Source organism: Arachis hypogaea, chromosome 13 (genome assembly GCF_003086295.3).
Source record: "Arachis hypogaea cultivar Tifrunner chromosome 13, arahy.Tifrunner.gnm2.J5K5, whole genome shotgun sequence".
Lineage (NCBI taxonomy): Eukaryota > Viridiplantae > Streptophyta > Magnoliopsida > Fabales > Fabaceae > Arachis > Arachis hypogaea.
This window is the reverse complement of record NC_092048.1, coordinates 125,274,521-125,298,215: the sequence shown is the minus strand read 5'-3', so window position 1 is coordinate 125,298,215 and position 23,695 is coordinate 125,274,521. Positions and strand designations below refer to the sequence as shown.

Genomic DNA, 23,695 nt, shown 5'->3' with positions numbered 1-23,695 from the left:
ATTGAGGTGATTGGTGAAGGGTATTTGGGGAAGGGTGTTATGGGAAGGTGTAAAGAAGAGAGAGAGAGAGAGATGAGGTAGGGGGATCCTGTGGGGTTGATAAACCCATATTTCATGAGTTATTTTGTGCTTAGTTTGAGTGATTTATTCAATCCTTCACCCACTTATTCATATTAATTGCATGGTTTTACTTTCCCTTCCTTATTATGTGATGTATGTGAAAAACATGTTTCCTAAGCTTTAAAATCAATTATTTTAATTACCTTTACTTCCATTCGATGCCGTGATTAGTGTGTTGAGTAGTTTCAGATCTTCTAAGGTAGGAATGACTTAAAGGATGGAAAGGAAACATACAAAAATGGGAGGAAAGCACAAAACGGAGCTTCTGAAGAAACTGGCATCCACGCGATCGCATGGACGAAGCGATCGCGTGCCAAGTGCAAATCAGCAGCGACGCGGCCGCATGACTGACGCGACCGCGTGGCAAGAAAAGCTCCGAATGATGCGACCGCGTGACCCACGCGGACGCGTGACAGAGGCCACGCACCAGAAATTGCAGAAAACGCTCATAGCGAATTCTGAAGCCCTTTTTGGCCTAAATCCAAGTCCAGAAGGCATAGACCAGAGGTTATGAAGTGGGGGAACGCATCCATTCAGGGAGAGCTCGCCAATTTTCACTCTCCATGATTTAGATTTAGTTTGAGAGAGGTTCTCTCCTCTCTCTCTCTTAGGATTAGGATTAGGATTTAGGACTTCTCTTAGTTTTTAAGAGTGACTCTCGATCCAGGTTTATTATTTACTTTAATGTTTCTATGCTACTTTTACTTTAATGCTTTTATTCGTATCTATAAATGTTGCCAACTTGACTTATGAACCCTTTCCATGTTATGATTTGGATTAATGATTATTTGAGGTATTTCAGTTATTGATTGATTTCTCTTTAATTTGTGTTACCATTGCTTTCCATCTAAGGATATTTTATTCCAGCAATTTACTTTTTTTCCCTTTTTGGTCTTGGTTAAGAAATCAGTAACTCAACATTATCAAACTCAGCATAATTGATAATCGCTATCTTGCTAATTGAACTAAACTTCAATAATCCCAACTTTTTCTTAGGAAATAAATAGGATTCGAAGGTTAAACTAATTAGTCCCTTGACTTTCCCTTGCTTTAGTAAGGGTTAACTAAGTGGAATTTAGATTCAACTTTCATTATTGTTGAGAGAGATAACTAAGTTGGACTTCTAATTTCTCTTACCTTGCCAAAAGTTGCTTTACAGTTTTATTTATTTTAATTGCCATTTACTTTACTTGTCATTCAAATCACTTGCTTCTCACCTTCTAAACCTCAATTACAACCTTTATAGCCAATAATAAGAACATACTTCCTTGCAGTTTCTTGAGAAGACGACCCGAGGTTTGAATACTCGGTTAACAATTTTTAAGGGGTTTGTTACTTGTGACAACCAAAACGTTTGTAAGAAAGGTTGATTGCTTGGTTTAGTAACTATACTTACAACAAAAGTTTTTATAACCTCTGAACCATCAATCTTCGGTTCTTCAGGGGTCCACAGATCCTGAGGTGTCAAGGATTTCTCATCCCTGCACCATGTTAGCGTGTAAACGCCCCCTTGATTGCCAATCGTGGCGTTAAACGCCAAGCTGCTGCCCATTTCTGGCGTTTAACGCCAGCTTTTCTCCCTTTTCTGGCATTTAAACGCCAGCTCTGTGCCCATTTCTGGTGTTAAACGCCAGTTCTGTGCCCCTTTCTGGCGTTAAATGCCAACTCTGTGCCCCTTTCTTGCGTTAAACGCCCAGATTGGTGCCAGACTGGGCGTTTAACGCCCATTCTGCTACCCTTACTGGCGTTTAAACGCCAGTAAGCTTCTCCTCCAGGGTGTGCTATTTTTAATACTGTTTTTCATTCTGTTTTTGCTTTTTTAGTTGTTTTTGTGGCTTCACATGATCATTAACCTATAGAAAACATAAAATAACAATGTAAAATAAATAGATATGATTAAATAAAATTGGGTTGCCTCCCAACAAGCGCTTCTTTAATGTCAATAGCTTGACAGTGGGCTCTCATGGAGCTTCACAGATACTCGGAGCATGATGATGGCCTCCCAACACCAAACTTAGAGTTTGAATGTGGGGGCTCTATTTGACTCTGCATTGAGAGAAGCTTTTCATGCTTCCTCTCTATGGCTACAGAGGGAGATCATTGAGCTTTAAATACAAGGGAGTCCTCATTCACTTGAAGGACCAATTCTCCTCTGTCAACATCAATCACAGCTTTTGCTGTGGCTAGGAAGGGTCTGCCAAGGATGATGGATTCATCCATACACTTCCCAGTGTCTAGGATTATGAAATCAGCGGGGATGTAGTGGCCTTCAACCTTTACCAAGACATCCTCTACAAGTCCATAAGTATGTTTCCTTGAATTGTCTGCCATCTCTAGTGAGATTCTTGCAGCTTGTACCTCAAGGATCCCTAGCTTCTCCATCACAGAGAGTGGCATGAGGTTTATACTTGACCCCAGGTCACACAGAACCTTCTCAAAGGTCATGGTGCCTATGGTACAAGGTATTGAGAACTTTCTAGGATCCTGTCTCTTCTGAGATAATCTTTGCCTAGTCAAGTCATCCAGTTCTTTGGTGAGCAAGGGGGTTCATTCTCCCAAGTCTCATTACCAAATAACTTGGCATTTAGCTTCATGATTGCTCCAAGGTACTTAGCAACTTGCTCTTCAGTAACATCTTCATCCTCTTCAGAAGAAGAATACTTATCAGAGCTCATGAATGGCAGAAGTAAATTCAATGGAATCTCTATGGTCTCAGTGTGAGCCTCAGATTCCCATGGTTCCTCATTAGGGAACTCCTTGGAGGCCAGTGGACGTCCATTGGGGTCTTCCTCAGTGGAAATCACTGCCTTTCCCTCCTCTATGCATTCGGCCATGTGGGACGTGTTTATGGCCTTGCATTCTCTCTTTGGGTTCTCTTCTGTATTGCTTGGGAGAGTACTAGGAGGGAGTTCAGTAACTTTCTTACTCAGCTGACCCACTTGTGCCTCCAAATTTCTAATAGAGGACCTCGTTTCAGTCATGAAACTGAGAGTGGTCTTGGATAGATTAGAGACTATGGTTGCTAAGCTAGAGAGACTCTGCTCAGAATTCTCTGTCTGTTGCTGAGAAGATGATGGAAAAGGCTTGCTATTGCTAAACCTATTTCTTCCACCATTACTGTTGTTGAAGCCTTGTTGAGGCCTCTGTTGGTCCTTCCATGAGAGATTTGGATGATTTTTCCATGAAGGATTATAGGTATTTCCATAGGGTTCTCCCATGTAATTCACCTCTTCCATTGCGGGGTTCTCAGGATCATAAGCTTCTTCTTCAGATGAAACTTCTTTGGTACTGCTTGTTTCTGCTTGCATTCCAGACATACTCTGAGAAATCATATTGACTTGCTGAGTCAATATTTTGTTCTAAGCCAATATGGCATTTAGAGTATCAATCTCAAGAACTCCTTTCTTCTGATTTTGTCCTATTATTCACAGGATTCCTTTCAGAAGTATACATGAATTGGTTATTTGCAACCATCTCAATGAGTTCCTGAGCTTCTGCAGGCGTTTTCTTCAGATGAAGAGATCCTCCAGCAGAGCTGTCCAATGACATCTTGGACAGTTCATACAGACCATCATAGAAGATACCTATGATGCTCCATTCTGAAAGCATGTCAGAAGGACACCTTCTGATCAATTGCTTGTATCTTTCCCAAGCTTCATAGAGGGATTCACCTTCCTTTTGTCTGAAGGTCTGGACTTCCACTCTAAGCTTACTCAATTTTTGAGGTGGAAAGAGTTTGGCCAGAAAAGCACTGACCAGCTTTTCCCAAGAGTTCAGGCTTTCCTTAGGTTGTAAATCCAACCATATTCTAGCTCTGTCTCTTACAGCAAAGGAAAAAATCATAAGCCTGTAGACCTCGGGATCAACCCCATTGGTCTTGACAGTGTCATAGATTTGCAAGAATTCAGCCAAGAACCGATGAGGATCTTCCAATGGAAGTCCATGAAACTTGCGATTCTGTTGCATTAGAGAAACTAATTGAAGCTTAAGCTCAAAGTTGTTTGCTCCAATGGCAGGGATAGAGATGCGTCTCCCATAGAAGTCGGGAGTAGGTGCAGTAAAGTCACCAAGCACCTTCCTTGCATTGTTGGCATTGTTGTTGTTTTCGGCTGCCATGGCTTCTTCTTGTTTAAAAATTTCTGTTAGGTCCTTTCCAGAGAGTTGTGCTTTAGCTTCTCTTAGCTTTCTCTTAGCTTTCTCTTCAAGGTCCTTTCAGGTTCAGGATCAGCTTCAACAAGAATGCCTTTATCCTTGCTCCTGCTCATATGAAAAAGAGGAGAAGAAAGTATGGAATTCTCTATGTCACAGTATAGAGATTTCTTGAGATGTCAGAGGAAAAGAAGAATAGAATGAGAAGGTAGAGATGAGAATTCAAACTTATAGAGAGAGAGTCCGAATTGCTGATAGTGGAGGAGTGTTAGTCCTTAAATAGAAGGATGTGAGAAGAGGGGAAGAATTTTTGAAATTAAATTTAAAAATATTTTGAAATAATTAAAAGAATTTTTTTAAAAAAAAAAATTGATTGATGATTTTCGAAAATTAAAATTGAGAAAGTAGTTAAGTGATTTTGAAAAAGATTTTGAAATCAGAAATAAAAAAAATATGATTGAAAATTATTTTGAAAAAGATGTGATTGAGAAGATATGATTGAGAAAATATGGTTTTAAAACGATATGATTGACAAACAATTAAAAATATTTTATTTTTAAAATTAATGTCTTGGCTAACAAGAAATTTAAAATATATGATTCTAAAATTCAATTATTGAACCTTTCTTAACAAGGAAGAAATTTTTGAATCAAATCACTAATTGTTAGCAAGGATTTTCGAAAATAGTAAAAAAATGGAAAGGATTTGATTTTGAAAAGATTTGATTTTGAGAAAGTATAAAAATTTGAAAAAGATTTGAATTAAAAACAAAATCTTCCCTCTTGTTCCATCCTGGTGTTAAACGCCCAGAATGGTATCCATTCTGGCGTTTAACGCCCAAAATGCTACCTTTTTGGGCGTTTAACGCCCAGCCAGGTACCCTGGCTGGCGTTTAAACGCCAGTTTTCCTTCCTCACTGGGCGTTTTGAACACCCAGCTTTTTCTGTGTAATTCCTCTGCTGAATATTCTGAATCTTCAATTCTCTGTACTATTGACTTGAAAAGACATAGTTTTGAAAATTTTTTGAATTTTTAGAGAATAATAACAAAATGAAACTAAATCATGAAGAACTAAGATCAAATAAACAATGCATGCAAGACACCAAACTTAGAAATTTTCATATTAGAGACACTAACAAATTTAGAATACATATGAGAAACAACAAAACACACAAAACAAGAGAATTTAAAGATCAGAACAAGGAAATCATCAAGAACAACTTGAAGATTAATGAAGAACATAATGCATATATTCGAAAAATGCAAGAAAAATAAAGACGTGCAATTGACACCAAACTTAAAAATTGACACTAGACTCAAACAAGAAACACAAAATATTTTTAGTTTTATAATTTTATAATTTTTTTTTGTATTTTTTTCAAAAATTATTCAGAAAAAGAAAAATAAGGATTTCAAAATTTTTAATAAGAATTCCAGGAATCATGAAATGTTAGTCTAAAGCTTCAGTCTAAAAGATTAGACATGGCTAGCCAAGCTTCAGCAGACATTACATACAACAGCCAAATTGATAGGAATCAAGTAGCTTTTGTGATGATAAAAGCATCATCCGAAACTCTAGAATTCATTCTTAAAAATTCTGAAGAATAAAATAAAGTTACCTAATCTAAGCAACAAGATGAACCGTCAGTTGTCCAAACTCGAACAATCCCCGGCAACGGCGGCAAAAACTTGGTGCACGAAATTGTGATCTTTAATGGCGCCAACAACTTGGTACGCACAATTGTAATCTCAACTTGTAGAACCTATGCACAATTACTCAAGAGGGGGGGTGAATTGAGTATTGCAACAACAATGAATCTTTTTGCGAAAGTTAAAGACAATATACAAAAGTGTTATTGTACTAGTATTTTTCCAAGAGCTTAACTCAATTGCTAAGCATTTATAAGGAGCTTTTACTTTCCAATAGACACCAACTCAAATAAATTGATCAAGCTTTTCACCAATCGGACTTAAGCTATTTCTTAAGTACTTACGAAGCTACTTTTCAATCACAATTTATTTGCTCAAAGGTAAAAGACAATAATATAGAAGAGATGAGTTTGGAGAGATGCAAACGCTATTTAGAGTGGTTCGGCACAATCCTTGTCCTACGTCCACTTTCTTTCTCAATCGCTATTGAGAAGTTCCACTATTGCCAAGCTTCAAGGTGCTCGCGCAAAACCTTTTACAATCCGAGTCCTTAGTTTCTAACACCTCACGGTATATGATCACCACTCGTATACTAACCCACTCCACTTAGAGATACCTCCTCTAAGATTTGCCTTGAGTACTTAGTATACTTCTTTGGTATCCTCACCGACTATAGTGTTTATAACTCTTGACTCAACCTTGGAGATCACACTCCAATTTACAAAGTGTTACAAGAAAACAATTCTCAAAGAATTGTTGAGATGAAATGAGTACTCTCTAGAAGAGTGTATGATTACAAGTTTAGCACTATTGAACCAATTGATATTGCTCTCTCAAATTGTGTATTATAACACCTTAAAAATGTGTAGAATGAAAGAATATGAACAAGATAGTTTGCAAATACTCACATATATGAAATAAGGCTTCAATCCATCTATTTATAGACTTCCCAAACCTTAGAAACGTTGGGGAGTTAATGGGATGGAGCCGTTTTGTTAAAACTAGCCGTTTTTTATGTTTTTGAATCATTTGCATCGATGCATAACACTTTGCATCGATGCAAATGTGTTTTTGAAGCTGAAATTTGAATTTTCAGCTAGGTTGCATCGATGCAAACATCTTTGCATCGATGCAAAAAGTCGTTGCATGCTTTGCATCGATGCAAGATGAGTGTGCATCGATGCAAACCTTAAAGAATGGCTTAAAATCACTTCAAAATGCTTAGGATTGATCTCAAACTTGTTGGAGTCAATTCCTATGCTTTTGTACCTTTGAAAACAAGTTTTTAAACCATTTGGCTAGCATCGAATTGCAAGATGTGCATCAAAACATTTTGTGAGTGTGTGTTGAGAGATTTAGCAATTGGTTCTTAACAAGAAGTTACCTAAGTCCTAAGACACTATACTTGTATTCAAATGTTGTGGACTTGAGTTTCTTGTTGTTGTTGTGTTGCTTTCAACTCTTCATTCCTCAACGTTGAATGTTGGTTGATCTTTCAATATGCTTGTTCATTCAAGTTGTTTGTTGGTTTGTCTTTCATGTCGTTTGTTGGTTTGTCATTCATCAAAACCTATGAATACAAACTTCGCATACAAGCAACATGATTTACAATTTCCCCCTTTTTGATAATGACAAACCAATTTTGAGGATATGCATTTATAAATGATTTTTGAAAGCAACAATAATGCACTTTGTTTTATAGAAAGCTTTGGAGAAGACTTCACAAAAAAAATTTTGCAGGAGTTCCCCCTAAATATGTGCATTTGTTCCCTTAATGGGCGTTTATCAAAGAAAACAATTTAGATATCAAAGTTTTTGCTTAGCGGAAGTCTTTTTGAAAAAATTGTTTCGCAAACTTATTTCTTCTTTTCAAATCCTTAAACTTCTTCTTTTTCAAAAGTTTAAAATTTCAAATATCCTCAAACTTCTCTTCCCCCTTTTGACATTATCAAAAAGAAAGGATTTTGAAATGTGTCATAGAAGCATGCATAAAACAATGAATTTTTTTAAGTTCAATATCTCTCAAGGATGAGATATTCCCCCTTTCAAAAAGAATTTGATTTCCTCTTTTTATATATAACAAGCATGCATAATTCCCCCTAAATAAGTGAAATATATTAAAGCATGCACATTAACTTAAAATAGGGGTACCAATCCTATTTTGAGTTATTCACCAAATAAGCATACAAGCATTAATCATTAAACAAAATTATGAAGGAAATATCAAAGTATTTAAACCATAATAGAAATCCTTAGCTTACTAGGAGTTAGTTTAACAATTCATATAATCAAATAAACATAAAGCAATAAAAAGTGACTTGATGAAGAGGAGACAATCAATCTTGGTCTTCATCATCATCATTATCCTCTTCATACGGTAGGTGGATGCCGAAATGCTCATATAAGTCATCAATACGACGATCCAAGCGACCCGTGCGATGATCTACACGAGACACACGACGATTAAGTGCTTCAAGTTGCCTACCATGCTCTACTTCAATCCTTTGAGTTCCATCATGTATATACTCACTTAAACTATTATAAACTTCAATTTGTTGATCCTCCATTGTTTATAATCTTCAAATTCTTCAATCTACCTCAAGATTAATCACTCATTCATCAACTCATAAACCTACAAAACAATGGCTAATTGGATATCTCCAATGCTTAAGTTAGTAAGAGATACAAAAATAGCAATATAAATACAATGAATTCAAACAAATCATATTAGATTAGAATCCAAGATACCAAGTTCATTTCGGATGTTAAAAAAACTTTCTTTACATAAAGGTTTAGTGAAGATGTCCGTTAGTTGTTTACTAGTTTCGACAAATTCAATAACCACATCACCCTTTTCAACATGGTCTCTTATGAAGTGATGTCTAATCTCAATATGCTTGGTTCTTGAATGTTGAACCGGATTCTTGGTTAAATTTATTGCACTAGTATTATCACATTTGATAGGAATGTGATCAAGCATGAGTCCATAGTCCACAAGTTGTTGTTTCATCCATAAAATTTGGGCGCAACAACTACCGGCGGCTACATACTCGGCTTCGGCGGTAGACAAGGCTACACTTACTTGTTTCTTACTATGCCATGAAATAAGAGAGTTTCCTAGCAAGTGACAAGTGCCGCTAGTGCTTTTCCTATCCAATTTGCAACCGGCAAAATCGGAATCGGAATAACCAATCAAATCACAAGTGGATCCTTTCGGATACCACAATCCAACATTTAATGTTCCTATGAGATACTTCATAATCCTTTTCACCGCACTTAAGTGAGATTCCTTAGGATTAGCTTGGTATCTCGCACACATGCATACACTAAACATGATATCTGGCCTACTTGCCGTTAGATAAAGCAATGATCCTATCATGCCTCTATACTTCTTTACATCTATGTTTTTACCTTGTTCATCTTTGTCAAGGTAGCAAGTAGTGCTCATTGGTGTGTCCATTGCCTTAGCATTGTCCATTCCAAATCTTTTGAGCAATTCCTTGCAATATTTGGTTTGGCCAACGAAAGTTCCTTCTTTTCCTTGTTTGATTTGAAGACCAAGGAAGAAGTTGAGTTCGCCCATCATGGACATTTCAAATTCACTTTGCATGAGGTTTGAGAAAAACTTGCAAAGTGATTCGTTAGTTGAACCAAATATTATGTCATCGACGTAAACTTGTACCAAAAGGATATTTTTGTTTTCAATCATGATAAATAAGGTTGTATCAACCTTCCCTCTTCTAAAACCCTTTTCTATTAAAAACTTGCTCAAACGTTCATACCAAGCTCTTGGAGCTTGTTTAAGACCATAAAGAGCTTTCTTGAGTTTAAAAACATGATTAGGATTTTCATAATCCTCAAAACCGGGAGGTTGTTCAACATATACTTCTTCTTGAATGAAACCATTAAGAAAGGCACTCTTAACATCCATTTGATAAAGTTTGAAGTTATAAGAGGATGCAAAAGCAAGTAACATCCTAATAGCTTCTAATCTAGCTACGGGAGCATAAGTTTCGTCATAATCAATGCCTTCCTCTTGATTATAACCTTTAGCTACTAATCTAGCTTTGTTTCTAACAATTGTACCATTTTCATCGAGTTTATTTCTAAAAACCCATTTTGTTCCGACAATTGTTTGATTACTTGGTTTAGGCACCAATTCCCAAACGTCATTTCGTTTGAATTGGTTAAGCTCCTCTTGCATTGCCATAACCCAATGTTCATCATCAATTGCGGACTCAATGGTAGATGGTTCAATTTGAGAAACAAAAGCACTATATGTAAATAAATTTCTAAAAGAGGATCGAGTTGTTACCCCTTTCGAAACATTACCAATGACGTTGTCTAGAGGATGATCCTTTGAAGTACGCCAGTCCTTTGGAAGTGCATTTATTTGTGCTTGTGATGGTTCAATTTCTTCAACTTGAACATTATCCTTTGTTGTAGAGGCTTCATTTAAATCTTTTTCTTTGTTTTTCCAACGCCGATTACTTTGCCGGTGTTGTTGTCTCCATAGATCACGTTTCCTCCGTTTGTAGGCTCTATTACGGTGAACTTTGATTCATCGCCGGTCATGTGTTTGGAGCATCCACTATCAACATACCAATTTGTATCCTTAGCTCCAACACGTACCTACAAAACAATTAAAATTGGGATTTAGGTACCCAAGTGAATTTGGGTCCTTGATGGTTAGTATGAGCATAATGCCCATAAGGTGCCCATCTCGTATCTTGACTACGAAAGTTTATATGTTTAATTCTAGTAAAGCATACGGGTGCTATATGACCTACTTTATTACAATAATGACATATGACATTTGGATTATGCATCCTATGCATGTTTCTAAATGGTTGCCTAGGTTGTTTCCTAAATGCAACATCTTTTGATCTATATGTATTGTGATTATAATTTCTAAATGAAGCATGTTGAGGAGGATGTTTAAAGGCTTCATTCCTTTTAGGCATGCTTGCCTTTTGGGCTTGCGGTTGCCTAATAGGAGTTTTAGCATTTTTAAATTTTCCTTTTTCAAAACCTAAACCTTCCTTATTATGAACATGCTTTTGGTTTTTCAACATTTTATCTAAGTTCTTTGAAGATTCATTGAACTTAGCTAAAGTGTTCTTAAGATTTGTAATTTCATTTTCATGCATTTTACAAGATTTGTATGGATCACTACTTGTGCTACACTTATCTTTTCCAAGATTGATATTCTCGTTTTTCAACATCTCATTTTGTTTTAAAAGATCCATATTCTTTTTCTTTAGGAGAGAATAATCTTGTGTAAGTTTTGTGTACACCTCAAGTAAGGCATCATATTCATCTTGTAAATTAAAAGAAGTGGAGTTGTCATTACTAACCTTTTCTTCGCTTGCCATTAAGCAAAGATTTGCAACCTCGTCGTCATCGGAGTCGGTTCCTTCGTAAGTGATTTGGAGTTTATCCCAAATCTCTTTAGCGGTTTCACATGTAGAGATCTTCATATAATCATGCTCGTTAAGTGCACAATGAATGAAGTTGATGGCTTTATCATTCATTGCCACTTTCTTCCAATCATCGTCACTATATTCATTTTCTCCTTTCGGTACTTGCTTTAAGACGGAGACTTCTCCTTCTTTAGCGCTTGTTGTCTTTGTTGGAATGTGATTTCCATTCTCAATCACTTTCCAAATTCTCACATCTTGAGAACGGATCCAAATTCTCATCTTATTTTTCCAATAAGAGTAATTTGTTCCACTAAAAAGAGGAGGTCTAGCGGTTGAGTTACCTTCACTAGTGTTGTTGTTGTTAAAGCTTGTGCTTGCCATGATCTTTTCCCTTAAACGGTTAAGTCTTTCAAAGGGTTAAGCTCTGATACCACTTGTAGAACCTATGCACAATTACTCAAGAGGGGGGGTGAATTGAGTATTGCAACAACAATGAATCTTTTTGCGAAAGTTAAAGACAATATACAAAAGTGTTATTGTACTAGTATTTTTCCAAGAGCTTAACTCAATTGCTAAGCATTTATAAGGAGCTTTTACTTTCCAATAGACACCAACTCAAATAAATTGATCAAGCTTTTCACCAATCGGACTTAAGCTATTTCTTAAGTACTTACGAAGCTACTTTTCAATCACAATTTATTTGCTCAAAGGTAAAAGACAATAATATAGAAGAGATGAGTTTGGAGAGATGCAAACGCTATTTAGAGTGGTTCGGCACAATCCTTGTCCTACGTCCACTTTCTTTCTCAATCGCTATTGAGAAGTTCCACTATTGCCAAGCTTCAAGGTGCTCGCGCAAAACCTTTTACAATCCGAGTCCTTAGTTTCTAACACCTCACGGTATATGATCACCACTCGTATACTAACCCACTCCACTTAGAGATACCTCCTCTAAGATTTGCCTTGAGTACTTAGTATACTTCTTTGGTATCCTCACCGACTATAGTGTTTATAACTCTTGACTCAACCTTGGAGATCACACTCCAATTTACAAAGTGTTACAAGAAAACAATTCTCAAAGAATTATTGAGATGAAATGAGTACTCTCTAGAAGAGTGTATGATTACAAGTTTAGCACTATTGAACCAATTGATATTGCTCTCTCAAATTGTGTATTATAACACCTTAAAAATGTGTAGAATGAAAGAATATGAACAAGATAGTTTGCAAATACTCACATATATGAAATAAGGCTTCAATCCATCTATTTATAGACTTCCCAAACCTTAGAAACGTTGGGGAGTTAATGGGATGGAGCCGTTTTGTTAAAACTAGCCGTTTTTTATGTTTTTGAATCATTTGCATCGATGCATAACACTTTGCATCGATGCAAATGTGTCTTTGAAGCTGAAATTTGAATTTTCAGCTAGGTTGCATCGATGCAAACATCTTTGCATCGATGCAAAAAGTCGTTGCATGCTTTGCATCGATGCAAGATGAGTGTGCATCGATGCAAACCTTAAAGAATGGCTTAAAATCACTTCAAAATGCTTAGGATTGATCTCAAACTTGTTGGAGTCAATTCCTATGCTTTTGTACCTTTGAAAACAAGTTTTTAAACCATTTGGCTAGCATCGAATTGCAAGATGTGCATCAAAACATTTTGTGAGTGTGTGTTGAGAGATTTAGCAATTGGTTCTTAACAAGAAGTTACCTAAGTCCTAAGACACTATACTTGTATTCAAATGTTGTGGACTTGAGTTTCTTGTTGTTGTTGTGTTGCTTTCAACTCTTCATTCCTCAACGTTGAATGTTGGTTGATCTTTCAATATGCTTGTTCATTCAAGTTGTTTGTTGGTTTGTCTTTCATGTCGTTTGTTGGTTTGTCATTCATCAAAACCTATGAATACAAACTTCGCATACAAGCAACATGATTTACACAACTCTTTGTCACAACTCCGCACAACTAACCAGCAAGTGCACTAGGTCGTCCAAGTAATAAACCTTACGTGAGTAAGGGTCAATCCCACGGAGATTGTCGACTTGAAGCAAGCTATGGTCATCTTGTAAATCTCAGTCAGGCGGATTCAAAAGGTTATGGAGAATTGATAATTAAAAGATGAATAGAACATAAAATAAGATAGAGGTACATATGTAATTCATTGGTGAGAATTTCAGATAAGCGCATGAAGATGCTTTGTTCCTCCTGAACTTCTGCTTTCCTATTGTCTTCATCCAACCATTCATACTCCTTTCCATGGTAAGCTGTATGTTGGGTTTCACCGTTGTCAATGGCTACCTCCCGTCCTCTCAGTGAAAATGGTCCAAATGCGTTGTCACCACACGGCTAATCATCTGTCGGTTCTCGATCATGTTGGAATAGGATCCATTGATCCTTTTGTGTCTGTCACTACGCCCAACACTCGTGAGTTTGAAGCTCGTCATAGTCATCCCTTTCCAGATCCTTCTCGGAATACCACAGACAAGGTTTAGACTTTTCGGATCTCAAGAATGGCTTCCAATAATTCTAGCCTATACCACGAAGGTTCCAATCTTAGATTAGAAACCCAAGAGATACACATTCAAGCTTGTTTGCATGTAGAACGGAAGTGGTTGTCAGGCACGTGTTCATAGGTGAGAATGGTGATGAGTGTCACATAATCATCACATTCATCATGTTCTTGAGTGCGAATGAATATCTTGAAGAAGAAATAGGCTTGAGTTGAATAGAAAAACAATAGTACTTTGCATTAATTCATGAGGAACAGCAGAGCTCCACACCTTAATCTATGGTGTGTAGAAACTCCACCGTTGAAAATACATAAGAACAAAAGGTCTAGGCATGGCCGAATGGCCAGCCCCCAAAAAGGTCTAAGATAGCATAAGACTAATCAAAGATTCCAAGATGAAAATACAATAGCAAAAGGTCCTATTTATAGAGAACTAGTAACCTAGGGTTTACAAAAATGAGTAAATGATGCAGAAATCTACTTCCGGGCCCACTTGGTGTGTGCTTGGGCTGAGCATTGAAGCTTTCACATGTAGAGATGTTTCTTGGAGTTAAACGCCAGCTTTGGTGCCAGTTTGGGCGTTTAACTCCAGATTTTATGCCAGTTCTGGCGTTTTGACGCCAGAATTTTTATGCTGACTTGGAACGCCGGTTTGGGCCATCAAATCTCGAGCAAAGTATAGATTATTATATATTTTTGGAAAGCCCAGGATGTCTACTTTCCAACACAATTAAGAGCGCGCCAATTGGGCTTTTGTAGCTCCAAAAAATCCACTTCGAGTGCAGAGAGGTCAGAATCCAACAGCATCTACAGTCCTTTTTCAGCCTCTGAATCAGATTTTTGCTCAGGTCCCTCAATTTCATCCAGAAAATACCTGAAATCACAGAAAAATACACAAACTCATAGTAAAGTCCAGAAATGTGATTTTTATTTAAAAACTAATAAAAATATAATAAAAACTAACTAAAACATACTAAAAACTACCTAAAAATAATGCCAAAAAGCGTATAAATTATCCGCTCATCAGGGCCTCATCAATGGCTTACGAGAGGGACCTTTTAATCACTCCATATCAAAAAGACATCCCACATCTCTAAATGAAGTGCAGGAATGAGTTGAGAAGTACATCAACATGGAGGAAAACTCTCGAATAGGAGAGACCTCAAAATCCGGATTCTCCTACTCCTCCCGAGATAAAGATAAAGAGTCCAAGAAAAAAGAAGATCAACATGGAGAGAAGATTAAGAAATACCACAATTACACCCCTCTTCGGGTGTCTCTTGTGGAAGTTTACCGAGAAGTATGCCACACTAAGAAGATTCCACCACTTCGACCAATTAAAAGCAAAAAAGGAGGCGAAAATCGGACAGAATATTGTGAATACCATCGAATCTATGGACATCCTACGAACGAGTGCTTCGACTTGAAGAATGTCATAGAAAAATTGGTGAGAGAGGGGAGACTAGATCGATACTTAGCCAGCAAGTCAGATGAGCCCAGGAAAAGAAGAAAGGACGAAGAGGTCGGACGAACTGAACGACCACCTCGTACCCAGGATAGACATGTCCACATGATACATGGAGGATTTGTGGGAGGAGAAATTTCCAAATCATCCCGCAAAAGACACCTTAAAGAAGTATATCAAGTCGAGGGTAGAGAAGGAACACCCGACCTCCCTACTATCACTTTTACTAAAGAAGATGTGGCTGGCATCATCTCAGGACACGACGATCCCGTTGTCATCACTATCATATTGGCCAACGCTAATCTCCACAGTACATTGGTGGACCAAGGAAGCTCGGCTGATATCTTGTTTAAGACCGCCTTCGACAAACTCGGCCTAGAGGAAAAAGAGCTCAAAGCATATCCAAACAGCTAATTCGGACTAGGAGACACACCGATCCAACCACTTGAATACATCTCACTACACACAACCTTTGGAAAAGGAAATCGATCAAGGACACTCAACATAGACTACATCGTGGTCGACGTGAATTCAGCCTACAATGCCCTAATAGGTCGGACAACTCTAAATCAGCTCGCCGCAGTAGTCTCAACTCCACATCTATGCATGAAATTCCCAACTACAGAAGGGATCGCTACGATAAAAGGAGACCAGAGGACAGCGTGCCGCTGTTACAACGAAAGTCTAAACCTTAGAGGCAAGGGAGAAGAAATCCACACCATCGAACTTAGGAGAATTCGAGGTCGAAAAGAACTTCGTCCACAACCTGAAGGCGATATAGAAAAAGTCTAGATCAGAGATGTCCCAGATAAAATGACCAATATCGGCACAATCCTAAAAAAAGAAGTAAAGGAGTCCCTGATACAATTTTTAAAAGATAATGTCGACCTCTTCGCGTGGAAGTCCGCAGACATGCCGGGCATAGATCCCAAATTAATGAGCCATAAGCTGGCAGTATATCCAAGATCTTGGCCAGTACAGCAAAGGCGTAGAAAGCTCAAACCAAAAAGATCCCAAGCTATGGAGGAACAGGTACGAGCTCTACTAGAGGCAGGATTCATAAGAGAAGTCAAGTACCCACTATGGCTAGCTAACGTCGTCTTGGTGAAAAAATCAAATGGGAAGTGGCGGATGTGCACCGACTACACCGATCTCAACAAAGCTTGCCCAAAAGATCTCTATCCACTCCCAAGTATCGACGCCCTAGTGGATGCCTCCTCCGGGTACAAATACCTCTCGTTTATGGACGCTTATTCGGGATACAATCAAATCCCAATGTATCCACCCGATCAAGAAAAAAAACTCATTTTTAACCCCAAAAGCAAACTATTGTTACATCGTCATGCCATTCGGACTCAAAAATACAGGAGCCACCTATCAAAGGTTAATGAACAAAGTCTTTGCAGACCATATCGGAAAACTCATGGAGGTATATGTGGACGACATGTTAGTAAAAACACAAAGCGAGGAGTCATTATTGTCCGACCTCGCCCAAGTGTTCAATACTATAAGAAAGCACGGTATGCGACTTAACCCTGCAAAATGCACCTTCGTAGTAAAAGCTGACAAATTTTTGGGTTTCATGCTCACACAAAGAGGAATCGAAGCAAACCCAGACAAGTGCCGGGCCATACTCGACATGAAAAGCCTGACCTGTGTCAAAGAAGTACAACAGCTCGGACGACTGGCAGCCTTGTCCAGATTTCTAGCCGGATCAGCCATAAGATCTCTCTCCATCTATGCCACACTAAGGAAGGGAAATAAGTTCGAATGGATGCCAAAATGCGAGCAAGCTTTCCAGGATTTCAAAAGATTCCTGGGATAACCACCCATTCTCACCCGACCGCGGGAAGGAGAAGCACTCATATTATACCTTGCGGTAGGAAGTCGGGCAATAGTCTCAGCACTCATATTATTTTAAAAAGCATTAAAAGCTCAAAAGGCCACCTGAAGGTTGACCTCAAGAGTTCAATGATATATTTTGTTTTTCCAAAATAAAGTTGCTAAGAAAAGCAACCAAAATGTCAGGAAAGGAAAGCACACCATGCAAAGTTACAAAAAATAAAAGAGCTCAAAAGCCCACAAACCGGGCTAAACAAATACATAAAAAGTCACAAGGGATCCAAGGTCTCCTCAACGGCGGTACACTGGGTCGTTGAGGGAGGAATGATCTTTATAGGAATCGCATCTACCGTTCCATCCCCCGATTTAAGATTTGGATGTCGGGGTCGGGCTCGGGGTGGCTGACCTCAGCAGCAGCAGTTGAAGAAGTCGCGGCAGAAGAAGCTTTGATCGGCGGTTCTAGGGGAGGACCTTCCTCTTCATCTTCATCCAGCGCAGGAACAATCTTACCATTTTCAACGATGTTATCCAAACTAAAAAGACTCAGGTCGAGCTTGGGAGCAAGAACTCGGACCTAAGCTTTTAGGTTCTCATATGCATCCGTCACGCTGCCCACCAGATGGCCCTGAAGCTCAGAATAGTCAGCACGGACTGAGTTAAGCCTCTCCCTGGTCTCCAGCAACTCGCCATAAGTTCGAGTATAACTCTCCTTCGACTTCTTGGCCATCTCCTCGGCCAGATTCGCAGCAGCCTCCGCAACAACAGCCCTGGATTTCTCTTTCTCTAAATCCAGTTCCAACTTGGCCACTTTGGTGTCCAGCTCATCCTTCAACCCCTTGGCTTCCAGCATAAAAGCCTTCGTCACATGGATGGGAGAGTCTTGGAGTGAGCGAAACAAAGCGGCACCCATGTGTGCCATCCGAACACTACTACTGGTGATGAAATCCAGGTGGTGCAGGATGGACACTTCGTCCATAGAAAGTCGGCCATAAGGGGCAATCTGGTTATCAAAAAACCCCACAGCATCAAAGTCAGGGGGATCCAAATTATAGGCTTCAACTGTCTTCTGCTTCTTGGGTGGAGGATCAGCAGCAGAAGGAGAGGCAGCACCAGAGGTCGAATGGGGAGGATCAGAAGAAGCCAGGCGAACCTGGGGGGTCGGTATGACTCTCCTCGGCCCAGAGGTGTCCGAGGTCGACCTCCTCAGAGTAACTCTTGAAGATCCCTCCCCAGAACCTTTGGCCGAGATGTTCTGGGCCGCAGTCGCCTTCCTCGCCCTCTTAAAAGCTTTCATGGAATCAGTGGTCTTCACCATCTCTGAAAAATAAAGCAGCAAAACCAAAAATTGCAAATTAGAAAGAGATGGATTGACAAAACCAACAAAATAATAAAGACAAGGCTAAAAAAGAAATCGGCGGATACCCAATTCAGCTTGAAGAAGGGAGGGATTCCCTAAAAACTTCTTCGTATCAAAATGGGGAAGCTCCCCTCAATTTTTCTCCAGTACATGCACAAAAGCCTGCTCGATTTCATCTAGCATTTCCTAAGTATACCTAGACACTACAACATTCTTTTGCCAACATAAGGGGAAGGCAGGCTCATTATTCTGTTCCAAGAAGAAAGGTCGAGCTCCTTCAACAGCTCGGACCTTGAAATAATAGTTTTTGAAGTCCCTAAAAGTTTCGTCGTACATAGAAAAAACTTTTTTTCCCTGGACAGCTCGGAAAGAAATCCAAGAAGCCTTCTTCTTAGCTACCCCAGGCTTCGTCAAAACAAAAAGGTAAAGAAAGAGAGTTTGAGAAGGTCGGACATCCAATTCTTGGCACAATAGTTGGAAGATTTTTATGAAGCCCCACGAGTTCGGGTGAAGTTGAGAAGGAGCTACGTTGTAGGACCACAACAGGTCGGTCTCAAAGGAAGTAAAAGGAATGGTGATGTTCATTTGGCTAAAAAAGTAATCATACGCATAAAAGAAGGGACGTTCCCCCTGAGTCAGAGAAGGAAAACAAACTCTCTCATCAGGGTCAGGCCCTACCAACTCGTAATTTTTCTCTTGATCTCTACTACTACAAATCCTATGATGATTCCTAAGTCGCGCGCAGTATTCAGAATCAACCACAATAACACATATCAAGACAAGAGAATCCAACCAGTCAGACATGCCATCTGGGACCTTGGTAGACATCTCAACAATATTTTTGCGAGAAGACATGGATTAACTAGTCCTACAGTGAGAAAAAGGAAAAATAGGTTACTAATCAAACAGCTCGAACAAAATAGGAGACATCTCGGACAAAGTATGGAGATAACTCGGACAATAGCATGCGAATGTTAAAAGACTCAGAAACAGCAGTAAAAGGAAACCCCAGGACTTACACCAAGGTCCAGGGGCATCCTTTGGAGGCAATAACAAAACAAGGATCCAGGAAAAAGAAAAATCTCGCAGTTTAAGCCCTAAAAACACAAAAGAAGATCAAGCCTTCTCTGACAAACGGCGATCCATCCATGCAAAATAGCGAACATCAAGCATGCAGAAATCATAAAAAAGATGCAACTTTTTTTCAAACTCACAGTCCATTACTCCAAGATACAAACAGAAGAAGATCTACGCATAAAGAAATCAAGTAAAAGGGGCAAAAACAAGCAACAAATCAAAGAAACCCTCAAGGCGCGCACTTTCCAAATCCAAACAAAGATCAAAACTTTTTCATCCCCAAACAAACACAAGCAATAAAAAGAACGGCGTGAAAAGTAAAAGAGAGAGAAGACAAAAAACCAACCTGCAGTGGAGAGGAGATGATAAACCCTTAGAGACCGAAGCAACGATGAAACCACGCCAAACAATCGCTTTCCGAGCAAAGAAAGAGGGAAGCGCGAAGAATGGAAATATTTGAGAGCAAAAGAACGAAGCGCCAGCAAGGAGTCTAAGAGAAAAGTGAAAGAAGAAACTGAAGGAAGAGGCTTTGAAATTCAAAATGAAAGATACAAAGAGGGAAACAAAGGAAACGGTAAAAAGTTAATGAGTCTTTGACCTTTGCACGTTTCCAAGAAAAAACCAAATGCGCACCGTAATTAAAAGAAGGAACGTTTCGCATTCAAGCCAATAGGAGTTCTACAACGAGATCAACAAAAGAATGCTCGAGCTCGGCTTTTCCAAAAGGAGATGGAAGTCTAAAAAGACACGACCTCAAAAGGAAGACCACACTCAAGCAGGGACACTGTTCATACCCTGAGTCGAGCTACATGACCCGGGCTGATTAAAGACAAGTCGACCGACCTCTTCAGGTTTGGACTCCCCGACCTCTTCTTAAAGAGTTTGGCCAAATCACCAGAGGGGGCCCAAACAGGCCCAAATGAAGGGACACAGCCCAATCTAAAGGCAGTTAAAGCCTAGAAAGATAAGGGCGGTTCCCCAGAAGATAAGATGACCTCACTTAAAGATAAAAGATAAGATAACTAACTTATCTTATCTAGAAAGGTCAGCCTACACTACTATAAATACACTAGAGTACCCAGGTATAACTCATATTCTGATTCTACTAAAAAACCTGCTTAAAGCCCATGCTAACTTAAGCATCAGAGTCTCTTGCAGGTACCACCACCCTCTAGTGACCAAGGATCAGCAGCACCAAGCCCGATAAGTCAAACACGACAGCTCCGGCCCCACAGCAAATCTCGACCAAAGATCGACCTACAGTTTCAAGTAACCCACGGAACAGAGACACTCCAATCTAACCACTTGGATATATCTCACTACACACAACCTTTGGAAAAGAAACCCAGTCAAGGACACTCAACATAGACTGCATAGTAGTCGACGTAAGTTCAGCTTACAATGCCCTAATAGGTCGGACAATACTAAACCAGCTCACCGCAGTAGTTTCGACTCCACATCTATGCATGAAGTTTCCAACTTCGGAAGGGATCGCCACAATAAAAGGAGACCAAAAAATTGCATGACGCTATTACAATGAAAGTCTGAACCTTAAAAGCAACCCCAAAAGAGAGGAAATCAACACTATTAAACTCGGGAGAGTTTGAGTTCGCGAGGAACTTCGTCCACAACCTGAAGGCGAGACTGAAGAAGTCCAAATCGGCGATGCCCGAGATAAGACCACAAATGTTGGGGCAACCTTAAAGGGAGATTTAAAGGAGCCTTTGATACGGTTCCTAAAGGATAACGCCGACCTCTTTGCATGGAAGGCCGCAGACATGCCGGGCATAGATCCTAAACTTATGTGCCACAAATTGGAGGTATACCCAGGATCTCGGCCAGTGCAGTAGAAGCGAAGGAAGCTCGGACCGGAAAGGTCCCAAGCTGTGGAAGAGCAGGTACAAGCCTTATTGGAGGCAGGATTCATAAGGGAGGTTAAATATCCACTATGGCTAGCCAACGTTGTTTTAGTAAAAAAGTCAAATGGGAAGTGGCGAATGTGCATTGACTATACCGATCTCAATAAAGCCTGCCCAAAAGATCCCTACCCACTCCCAAGTATACACACTCTAGTGGATGTTTCTTCCGGATACAAGTACCTCTCTTTCATGGATGCTTATTCAGGATACAATCAAATCCCGATGTATCCACCCGACCAAGAAAACACCTCGTTCCTAACTCCAAAAGCAAATTACTGCTATATCGTCATGCCATTCGGGCTCAAGAACGCAGGAGCTACTTACCAAAGATTAATGAACAAAGTCTTTGCAGACCATATTGGGAAACTAATGGAGGTTTACGTAGACGATATGCTGGTAAAAACACAAAGTGAGGAATCCTTGTTGCCCGACCTCACCAAAGTGTTCGACACCATTAGAAAGCATGGTATGCGACTTAATCCTGCAAAATGCACCTTTGCAGTAGAAGCTAGCAAATTTTTGGGCTTCATGCTCACGCAAAGAGAAATTGAGGCAAACCCAGACAAATGCCGGGCTATACTCGACATGAAAAGTCCGACCTGCGTCAAAGAGGTACAACAGCTCAACGGAAGACTGGCAGCTCTATCCAGGTTTCTGTCCGGGTCAGCCATAAAATCTCTCCCCTTTTACGCCACATTAAGAAAAGGAAAGAGGTTTGAATGGACAACAGAGTGTGAGCAAGCCTTCCAAGACTTCAAAAAATTCTTGGGGCAATCACCCATTCTTACTCGACCATGGGAAGGAGAAGTACTCATATTATACCTCGCGGTAGGAAATCGGACAATAGCTTCAGCACTAGTCAGAGAAGACAAAAGTGGGCAACAACCCATCTACTTCATCAGCAAAGCTCTACAAGGGGCCGAGCTAAACTATCAAAAGATAGAAAAGTTCGCCTACGCTCTCATACTCACTTCTCGATGACTTCGCCCGTACTTTCAAGCTCACACAATCAAGGTTCGGACCAACCAGCCCATAAAAGGCATCCTACAGAAGACAGACTTAGCTGGAAGAATTCTGCAGTGGGCAGTCAAGCTATCTGAGTTCGATCTTCAGTATGAAGCTCAGAGAGCCATCAAATCACAGTATCTGGCCGACTTCATTGTCGAGTACACTAATACCTCGGAAACTCCCAAAAAATGGAATTTCTACGTGGACGGCTCTTCAAACAAAACTGGGAGTGGTGCTGGCGTGATAATAGAAAGCAATCAGGAAACCCAAATCGAACTCTCACTAAAGTTTGAATTCCATGCTTCAAATAATCAGGCCGAATATGAGGTATTACTGGCTAGTTTGAGGCTAGCTAGGGAGGTAGGAGTTCAAAAACTTACCATCTTCAGCGATTCACAAATAGTTACCTCACAAATAGAAGGGAGATACCAAGCTAAGGATCCTACCATGAAGAAATATCTGGACAAAACTAGAGAACAGCTCGGACAATTCGGGGAATGTGAGGTCCAATATATACCTCAGAAACAGAATGCTCGAACTGATGCACTCTCAAAACTAGCCAGCACCAAACCAGGGGCAATAACAGAAGCATCATCCAGGAAACATTGCAAAGCCCATCGATCTCAGAGGAAGAAAAGGTCCTAACCATATCAGATTAGGATCAAGGATGGATGGCCCCCATAATCAACTACCTCAAATCAAAGACACTCCCCACAGATAAGAAGGAGGGAAAAAGGCTAATACGAGAAGCACAGTACTACACTATAGTGGGCGACATCTTATATAGGAGAGGGATCTCAACACCCCTCCTAAAATGCGTACCGACTTTCAATACAAAGGAAGTCCTGGAAGAAGTACAGAGTGGCATATGTGGCAACCACTTGGGGGCACGAGATCTATCCAAAAAGGTACTCCGAGCAGGGTTCTTTTGGCCAACTTTGCAAAAAGAAGCAACCGAGTTCGTTAAAATATGCCCACCATGTCAGAAGCATGCTAATTTCCATATCGCTCCACCAGAGGAACTCATCAGTGTTACATCACCCTGGCCATTCGCAAAATGGGGGCTCGACCTCCTCGGACCCTTTCCCCAGGGGTCGGGACAAGTCAAGTTCCTCATTGTAGGGGTAGACTATTTTACAAAATGGATTGAGGCAGAGCCCCTAGCTAATGCCACC

At 39.7% G+C, this 23,695-nt stretch overlaps 1 non-coding gene across 1 annotated transcript; it reads left to right on the top strand.

The window, feature by feature from the left end:
* The first annotated feature begins 3,723 nt into the window (after positions 1–3,723).
* LOC112739657 (small nucleolar RNA R71) lies at positions 3,724–3,831 on the top strand. The gene has a single exon (XR_003170590.1). It is a non-coding gene; the product is annotated as a small nucleolar RNA R71 (small nucleolar RNA).
* The last annotated feature ends 19,864 nt before the right edge of the window (positions 3,832–23,695 follow it).